The sequence below is a fragment of the Telmatherina bonti genome, assembly GCF_933228915.1.
Source record: "Telmatherina bonti genome assembly, chromosome: 4".
NCBI lineage: Eukaryota > Metazoa > Chordata > Actinopteri > Atheriniformes > Telmatherinidae > Telmatherina > Telmatherina bonti.
In genome coordinates, this window is record NC_136622.1 from 31,953,031 (window position 1) to 31,963,292 (window position 10,262).

Here is a 10,262-nt window from a genome sequence, read left to right on the forward strand (position 1 = left end):
CATCCACTTTGCCATGGCTGTGTGACACATCTGATTGCACCTGTCAGGCCCTGTCCTCTAAGCCTTTTCCCCTCAATGCTCCTGCTGACCTTTGCCACTATTTTCTTCCTCTTTTCAGAATTTTCTTCCTCGTTTGCAGGTTGCCTTGTCAGTGCACTCCTAAAAATCCACTCATTTAAAGACTTTCAATCCTCAGACCTGACAAAAGTGCTGATAATAAGTCATTTTCAAGGCAATTACTGATGATTGTGTGTACCAGTTCATGCTTTCTGCTTGCTTTGTTATTCTATTTACAAAACAGCAGGAGATGTTTTCACAGAGAAAACTTCGCAGGTATGACTGAAAGTTCCATCAGCTGCTCTGTAGGTACTTTATTTTGTTCCCATAAATACTTTAAAAATGTATTGGTTTGTCTTTCAGAAAACTTTCCATTGATTATTTTGGGCCTCTGCATCTTGGAGCCGCTGAGACCTCCTCTGTATAGAAAGTATTCTGGAGTCAAATATGAAGCCAACTGTCTGAGATCTCAGCTTGGCCCATACTGAATCATGACAGTGTAATGTGCAGGAATGCACCACTGCCAGAAAACCACTTGCATTACTTGTTAACTGACGTCCACACAGTGTATTTAGCGAGCATACAAAGGGCCCGTGTGCATAGACAGCTGGTGTGCATGGCTTTTTTTTTTAACTTCTAAGTATAGTGTGATGAATTTTATGGTATTTTTAAGAGTTTGGGATTTTTACAATATTGTTTTATAGTCTACTCTTTCCTGCAGGCCAGTTATTTTAAGCTGAAGATTTTAAGTAAAGCAAGGGTGGGGGAACCTTGACCCTGGTTCTGAAAGTTTTCTATGCCTCACAGACACATCAGATTCAAATCACTGAATCCCTGGGCCGATCCTTATTAGCTGTTGGATCCATTTGATTTGAATCAGGCATGGTGGATTTATTTGATTTGAATTAGGTGTGCCAGGGATACATAGAAAACCCGCAGGATTCCAGCCCTGGAGGTCAAGGCCTACCCCTGAATTAATACACGAACAGTCAAGCTGATGCCACCTTACTGTGTAGAAATCTGTTCTTCAGGAAAAGGGAAATTAAAGTATATTAATTATTTTAGATTAATTCCCCTTTGTCACCTGCTGAGATTTAGTATCTTCTGTTTGGGGGCCCCACAGCTTCATGATATAACTGGCAAAAATGCAAGGATTTCTGTACCTGCCTAAAATGGATGCCCAAATGGTTGAATCCAGTGAAAACATCAAATATCACCACTTTTCTTCCAAATCAAATGCTGACATTAAAGAAAGAATAGACTTAAACTGTGATAATTTTTTTTTTTTTTTTTTAAAGAAAGTCATTCAGACATTATTGGCCACAAAGGTCACTAGAGGTAGCACCAAACACTACAAAAAAAAAAGCACTCAAATAAAATTTTATGTTGATCTTTGACAAATCCAAGACTATTCCTTCATTCATTATCTGAACTGCTTAGTCCAATTAAGAGTTTCGGGGGAGCTGAAGCCAATCAGCAGTCATTGAGCAAGACGCAGGGTACACCCTGGACAGGCCGCCAGTCCATTGCAGGGCCAACACAAAGAGACCAACAACCACTCAATCTCATATTCAGTCCTATGGGCAATTTAGAGTAACCAATTACCTAATAACCTGTCTTTGGTACCCCCGCCAAAGACCAAACCAGTGACCTTCTTGTTGTGAGGCCACAGTGCTAACCACTATGCCACCGTGCAGGTAATATAAAGAAAATGAACTTTTCTGTCTTTTTATTAAATAATTACTTATTCAAATTTTTCAAGTTTTTCATTCAAGTTTTCTGCGAATATTGTTGAATTGATTTAGGAAAAATAAAAAATATTGATGTATGATGTATATTGTATAGCAGTTTTGTTCCATGTCTACATTTTTGAAGTTCTCCAAAATCTGATACGACATAAAAAAAAGGGCAAATGCAATCATAAACATTTTTCTGCTGATCCTTGACAGATGCAATAATCTAATCACCACCAAAAACTCAATCCCACTATTCATCATATGGAAAATAATTCAGTTTTTGTTTTTTGTAAACAATGCAGACATTCATAGTTTAGAATTTCATTTTAAGAATTAAAGTCCTAAAAATGACACAGTGCTTGGTAGTTTTGAGCAGGTCTGAAGTGGTTAAATAAAAATAACTTGTTTATGAAAAATATCACTGTACAGTATAATCATATAGCAGTCTTTGTGGAATGGTTTTCCTGACTGTGACGTAATGAACGGGGACAAACTATCATGTTATAACGTGAAAAATTCGTGACAATAGCCACAGCACTGCTGAAAATATGACCTTGCGAAAATAAAAAAATAAAAAAGAGATGATAGGAAAATGGCCAAAATGTCAGTGGAGGCCATGAGTGTTAAGTAACTCTTTTTTTCATTTTGAATATCACTTATATTTGTTTACCCAGCAATCAATTGTTTTAATATACTTGTCAGCTGTTTTGGCAGAAAGTCTTACAAATATTACAAAACACAAGTAATTTTATTACCACAGCACTTCCACTTCCATTTCTTGCAACCACTGTATATTAGGACATTTCTTTTTTTTTTTATTCTTTGCACATTCCTCACAAACCACAATATGTCTGTTAACGCATCCTGATGTCATGTGATTAAAGTATTCTAACTTTGCTGATTTTTTTAATAAAAATTTCACATGAGCCGAGTTTAAGGTTCCATGAGCTATCCACAGAGTTAATCATCAGGCTAAACAATGAGAGAATAATCTAATCACCCAACTAATGAGCATACAGTGATATTGATTAAAGCATTGGAGAAAAGTCCTTGATTTGGTAGATTTACACTCTGACCCTTCATTTATAAGAACAAGTGTTTTCCTCACAGTTCAGACTGCATTAGAATAGTCATTGCAATATTTGAGCAGTGTGATTTATGAGTTTTTTCTCCTTTTGTGGGCATGGCTATAATAAAACTCTTGCATTCCTTTGTCTGACCTTTTGAACCAATGCATGATAAAAGTAAAGAAACATCTAAATTACTAAGATCTCAGCTTTTTATATAACTTCATATATACAATGAACAATGTGGTGCCACATTACCAACTAACAAAACTTAAAGGAGACATTCGTTGACATTAGTTTTGCAGAGAAAGTGAACATGCCTTGCTTCACCCCCCTTACCATGTGATGACCCTTGCCTTTCGGAGGATGGGCTTGTTTAAAGGTGGACAGACAAACAAAGCCAGCCCTGACCCCTATAATCCCACTGTGGACTTCCACTCGCAGATGGCATCATAAAGGTTTCCATAAGAAGACCATTGGAGACATTTGTTGTTTTCAGTATTAAAATATTTTACACTGCTTTACAGTGATGATTATCCTTAAAATCAGCCCATAAATACTGTAATGTGGTAGTAAACTGCCCTAAGGATACACTGTTGTTAGCATTTAGCTTCTGTGCTAACAATTCAGTTATATGTATTTCAACATAAATTCAGTCACATACATTAAACACTGGATCTTAGTTTGTTCTAAAAGAACTTAAAAAAATAGTCTTCCATTTTATAGTAAAGAAAAAATGGATAACTGATAGTGTCTGACAGAAAATCCTCAAATTAATATAATTTTAAAATGATGCCATTGTGAAATCAAACTGTAATGCTTTGCAAACCTCCTAAACTAATATTGTTTTCACTTTAAAAAGTAGAGTTTTTTTAATGAAAAACACTAGCTCATCTTCAGCTTATATTAAGGAAAACAATGCATTACAAAAACATGGACTCAGGACAAGAAATTGTTCAAAAAGTGTTACTAAAAAAGTTGTTGTGATTCGTGAGGTTATTTTACAAAAGATCAGTGACAGGTGGGTACAGGAGCGGACTGGGACAACAGTTTGTGTTTGCTGCATGCTCTATCATGGAGATAATCCTCTGGTTTTGTCAACCAGGTTCAGCAAAATATTGAAAGTTTTTCATTTTAAACACAAGAATTCTTCTCTACAGTCATTAGGGAGATGCTTTTATCCAAAGTGACTGACATGTGAGAAGTGGTAAATTTAGCATTTAGCGTAATACCTAAGACTCGTGTTTTGTGGGTGAGAGGAAGAGTAATGTGGGCCATGTCCCCCACATTGGACTAGTGGCTCCAACAGATACCTGGTGAAACATCAGACATATCCGTCCAGAAAAGCACAGTCCTAGGAACAGCGAAGATACTGCGTAGGACCCTCAAGCTCCCAGGACTCTGGTAGAGAGTCAGAGTACCAGAAAGTACTTGCAAACTCCACACAGAAAAACAACTGTTTAAAACCGCCCCCCAGCCAAGGACTGAACCTGCAACCATGAGGTCGCAGTGCTAACCACCACACCACTGTGCTCATCACCGTCCTCACCTCCATGCCACTGTTCTTTCCGTAAGTATGCAGTCAGGTCTAGAATTACAGAATTTTCTGAAAAAAAGATAAACAGCTGCTTCAATACAATATGTGTCATAACCCTATGGACACTATACAGCAATAAAAACTTAATATTTTAATTTCTGTATACTGTCCATAAACACCTTCACAGAAACTTCCACTAATTTTGAACCCAAGGTATCCAATCCAGTGGTTCAGACTGGTATCACTTAAGAACTGAACCAATGGGCTTCAGATCAACATGTTTTATGGGCTGCTTGTAGGAAAGAAAGTTCTGTACTTACTGCTGCAAAATGGGGAGGTATCAAAAAACTTGAATGGGCCGGCCCAGTGTTAGTTGGGTCATCGATATACTGAGTTTTATGAACCAGTCAGATTAATAAATGCATAGTGTTGGCCTCAAAACCCTTTGGTCAACCAGGAAAATTTCCAATATGCACAATGGTGACTGACTGTGGGAAGCAATAGAGTACCTTAGAGAGGCAGTCTCACATGTAAAGTATATATATATATATATGTATATATATATGGAAATAAAACTAGATATTACAATTGAAACTTTCAGAGAATGTGGAGACATCTGATGGCACACCGCGGTGCAACTGCAACATCAGCAATAGATCCTTCTCATCTTTGGACCCTCAGATGGCGCTACATTAAAAACAAACAATTCTGTTAATATAAATTACTGCATGAGCTCAGTAACACTTCCAGAAATCACTGCTTATCTACAAAATCCACAAACGCCACCATGTTCTCTGAGAAAAAGTTCATTTAACTGAACTGATACCAAGTGGAAAGCTAACTGTAGTCAGAAGAAAATCTCATTTTTAAAATTCTTTTTAGAAATCATGGATGCAGCATTTTGTGGACCGTGATGGTGGAAAGTCTAGTAGAACTGAAAACTCACATCTGGAAAGGCCAAGATAAGGCTTTTGCTGAAAGGTTTTTCAGCAAATGCTTTGTATATTTGAGAAAGACTATGCTAACCACATACAGCCTGTTTCTTTTACGACGACATGGTTTCATGAAGGAAGTGTTCAGGTGCTTGACTGGCCTACCTGCACTCTCGAGCCTGGGACTGCTGAACAGTCAGAATCATAACTGAGACAAGGACATATTGTGAGACACCAACACATTGTTGTCCCTTTTTAACAGAAGATGATACTCGACAGAGGTAACCATGGCCTCAAATCTAAGGTGAATTGTATGTTCTGTTGTGATTAAAATTATTATTTTTATGAGAACTGTAAGTATTATATGTATTAAAATTTCCAACTTTATCATTTTCATCAAATAATCTGTAATAAGGTCAGAAACCAGATTGATTGTTGTGGTTACTGTTTTACCAAAAACATTAAATACCACCAACTAAGAATACTATTGCCTTAGACACTATGTGATCAGCGCTCTACAAAGACGACAGATGCTAAAAAAAAAAAGTTTATTTTTTTTAGTTTGACATCTTTTATGAGAAAGGCTGCAGATACACAACATTACCAGAGTATTGGAGAGAGAAAAATTATACCAAGAAGACTGAGAATAAAAAAAATTTTAAAAAAATCTTTTGGTGGTGAAGACTCTGAGTTTAAAGATAAATGGGAAGCAATATTGAACAAGTTGTCCCTAGACCTCATGCTCCTTCTCATCGAAGAGGCTAAGAACCTGAAAACCAACTTGAAAGAAGAAATCTGAACAAGAGCGCTCAAACAAGAAAAACTGAGAAAATTAAAGAGATCTAACAGTTTACAAAGAAAGTCTACATGAGGAAAGCAGCGACAAAGACGTTCCCTTTCAGCTGCCAAGTGATGGGGATCTGGGAAAGAAGAGTTCTCCTCATCTACTTTTTAAGCACCAGACACAAAACAAACAACAAATCATAAAGATGATAAAGCACAAGACCAGAAGAGGCAGAAGCGGGTCCGAAGCCACAGTCTGCAGGAGCAGAAGCAAGATCAACGTGATCAAGTAATTAATACCTTAGTTACCAAAAAGTGGCATATAAAGTTGACCAACACTTCACTCCAAGAGAAAGATGGACTACAAATTGACAAATTGAGCTTTAAAATTGCTGTCAGCAAATGAAAACATCAAATTTCAAAGAGTTGAAGTCGAGTTTTACTGGGGTTTGCCAGAGATCAATATATCACAGAGGCCATGAAACAGCTCAATAACGGTGAGACCTTTAAACCTCTATTGTCTAACCCAGTAGAACACCAAAAAACTTATTTTTTCTTTTTTGTTTGACAAATCTATCTGGTGCAGTGCAGACATTTTCTTATGCAGTCATATCTTTGAGTTTGTCACTGCCAGGTCATGCTGATCGTGTGACCCTCTACCTGCTCACTGAGCAGCTGTCTTTGATTGTCCGTTCAACAAAGAGCTGAACTAACTGATAAACATTTCACCCCTTGTCCTGATGCAAGCCTTTTTGGCATAGTTTTACCTGAATGCTCATGTAAAGGTAGAAGAATTAACATTTTATTGGTGTCAAAGTAAGATTGGCTACAATAAATAATGGTAATAAAGGAGGGAAAGCACAAAGTTCACCTGTACATCCTCAAATGCTTTGAGATGAGTCTTGTGAATTTACTCAAACAAACTAAATCAAATTTTTCTGAGCACATCAGAGAAAAAGAATAAAAGTTCAGCTATAATAATGATTGAAGCTGACATATATCTAAAATGGAAGTTTAAACTAAAGCCTCAACTGCTGGCCTTGTGATAGACTGGCAAACTGTTCAGGGTTTACTCCTCCTCCAACATGATGCCAGGATAGGCAGAGCTGGTGTTCCCCAAGGCCTTGCGCTGAGCCCATTTGTGTGCTCTCTATGTACTCATAACTGCACAGCATCCCACCTCTCCAACACATCAACAGTGTGGTATGCTGGTTGCTTACTTGCAGGAATTCCTTTTAATGTATGAATGAAACTGTACAGAGCATAAATGGCTGCCATCCGCCTTGCTTTGAAGACATTGATGGATTCTATGATCTCCACAAGTACACACATATCAAACGGGACTACAAACATGCTGTTGATTGTTTTTTTAATGTTACAGCTTAATAAAACATCTAAAGTCAAAGACCATTCTTTCCCCACAGCAAGAGCTTTAAATTCTAAATTTCAACTCAAAATATAAAATATGCAACCTCCAAAGTGCAATATAAACTGCTGCATATAACTTGATTTTTACACCCATTTAATTTTATTATTTACTGCTGACGTCATGTTATCATTGACTAATGCACCCAATACTTAAAATGCAAAGTATTTGTATATCTCAGAAAATTAGAATAGTAAGAAATAGTTCAAGGCTCCAGCTTCCCCGCAACCCTGAATTGGATTAAGTGGTTAGGAAAATGAATGAATGAATGAATAAATGAATGAATGAATGAATGAATGAATGAATGAATGAATGAATGAAAAAGTTCAATATTTTTTGTCACTCATTTCAGAATGTGAAACCTATATATTTTATAGATTCATTACACATAGAGTGAATCATTTCAAATATTAAATCCTTGAAATTTTGATGACTGTGGCTTATAGATAATGAAAACTCAAAATGTAGTGTCTCAGAAAATTAGAATATTGGGAAAAACTTCAATCTTATAAAGTCATGGTGTCACACCCTAATCAACTCATTAACTCAAAATACTTGCAAAGGTATCCTAAACCTTTAAATGATCTCTCAGTCTGGGTCAGATGGCAACACAATCATGGGGAAGACTGTTGACTTGACAGATGTCCAGAAGACGATCATTGACCCTCCACAAGGAGGGAAAGCCATAAAAGGTCATTTCTAAAGAGGCTGGTTATTCAGTGCTGTATCCAAGCATATTAATGGAAAGTTGAGTGGAGGGAAAAGGTGCACCAGCAAAAGGCATAACCGCAGTCTTGAGAGCATCGTCAAGCAACATCCATTCAAGAATTTGGGGAGCTTCACAAGGAGTGGACTGAAGCTGGACTCAGCGCGTCAAGAACCACTACACGCAGATGAATCCTAGACATGGGCTACAAATGTCCCATTCCTCGCGTCAGGCCACTCCTGAACAAGAGACAACGACAAAGGTGTCTCACCTGGGCTAAGGAGAAAAAGGATTGGACAGTTTCTCAGATGAAAGCAAATTTTGCATTTCATTTGGAAATCAAGGTCCCAGAGTTTGGAGGATGAGTGGGGAGGCACAGAATCCATGTTGCTTGAAATCCAGTGTGAAATTTTCACAGTCAGTGATGATTTGGGGAGCCATGTCATCTGCTGGTGTTGGTCCACTGTGTTTTCTGAAGTGCAGTCAACACAGCCATCTACCAGGAAATTTTAGAGCACTTCCTGCTTCCTTCTCCTGACAAGCTTTATGTAGATGCCGATGTTTTTTTTCCAGCAGGACTTGGCACCCGCCTACACTGCCAAAGGTACCAACAGCTATCTTCAGTGACCTTGGTGTTAGTGTGCTTGATTGGCCAACAAACTCACCTGATCTGAAACCAAAAGAGAATCTGTGGGGTACTGTCAAGAAGAAGATGAGAGACACCAGACCCAACTATGTAGATGACCTGAAGGCTGCTATCAGAGCAACTTCCATTATACCTGAGCAGTGCCACACGCTGATCGCTTCCATGCCACGCCACACTGATGCAGTTATTTATGCAAAAGGAGGCCCAACCAAGTATTCAGTGCATGGAAATTAACACACTTTTCAGAAGCCTGACATTTCTGTTTATAATATCCCTTTTTTCCACAGATTTTATGTAATATTCTAATTTTCCAAGACACTGTATTTTGGGTTTTCATTATCTATAAGCAACAGTCATCAAAATTTCAAGAAATAAATGTTTGAAATGTTTCACTCGATATATAATGAATCTATATAATATATGGGTTTCACATTTGAAATGAGTGACAAAAAATATTGAACTTTTAATATTCAAATTTTCTGAGATGTACCTGTAGGCTACTACATAATATGCAAACAGGACCTTTCTCATTTGTAGAGCAAATTTCCTCTTCCTTCAAATAACACTATGAATAGTATAGCTATAAAGAACCACTGCTAAATTCACCTATCACCTTTTTACTGTTATTTTTCAAAAGATTGTTTGGGTAATGCTGAAGCTTGGGGGAAACTGTGTTTCCTCAGATTAAATGGCATAAAAGTGGATATTTGCTTGACTGCATTCATAAAGCCTATACTTTCCCAGAAATAACAGCTTGATATCCTGATCAGGTTTTGGACATTTTGTGCTGACTTAGATATATTAGCTTAGATAGATATATTAAACATATTAGCTTTATCAAATATATGTATTATTATTATCTATCTATTGGATAGAGGAAATTTATAACCATGTTTCACTAGCTACCCATTATTGTCTTTGTAACTACACTAGCTGACTCCCCAGTTTATATGGTGTTATGAGCTTTTAGTTCGTTACTAACTCGCACTTGAGTAATAATTCTGACATCTAGACTTGACAAACGGCTGTACAGTGCTCGTTTATTTCTGACCCTTTTTCCCTCAAAAATATATATCAAGATCCACAACATCCCCTTATGTGGTGGAAATCGCGAATGGCACCTGTTCTGATGATTTCACAAAATGGCGACGTTAGACGCAAGCGGTTTGTTGCTGCAAGACATTTTGGTCTGTCAAGGCCCAAAGAGGGCGCATCTAGTTGATAAAGAAACCATTATTTATGTTAAATCCAGTATTTTCGGAGATATATTTAGCGCCAAGTCAGGCTTGTAGTCATGAGTGTTAATTACAATTCGTGGGATCGGGGGAAGACCTGTTAACAGGCCGTATTGGCCGTTGCTGCTGTTTTTATT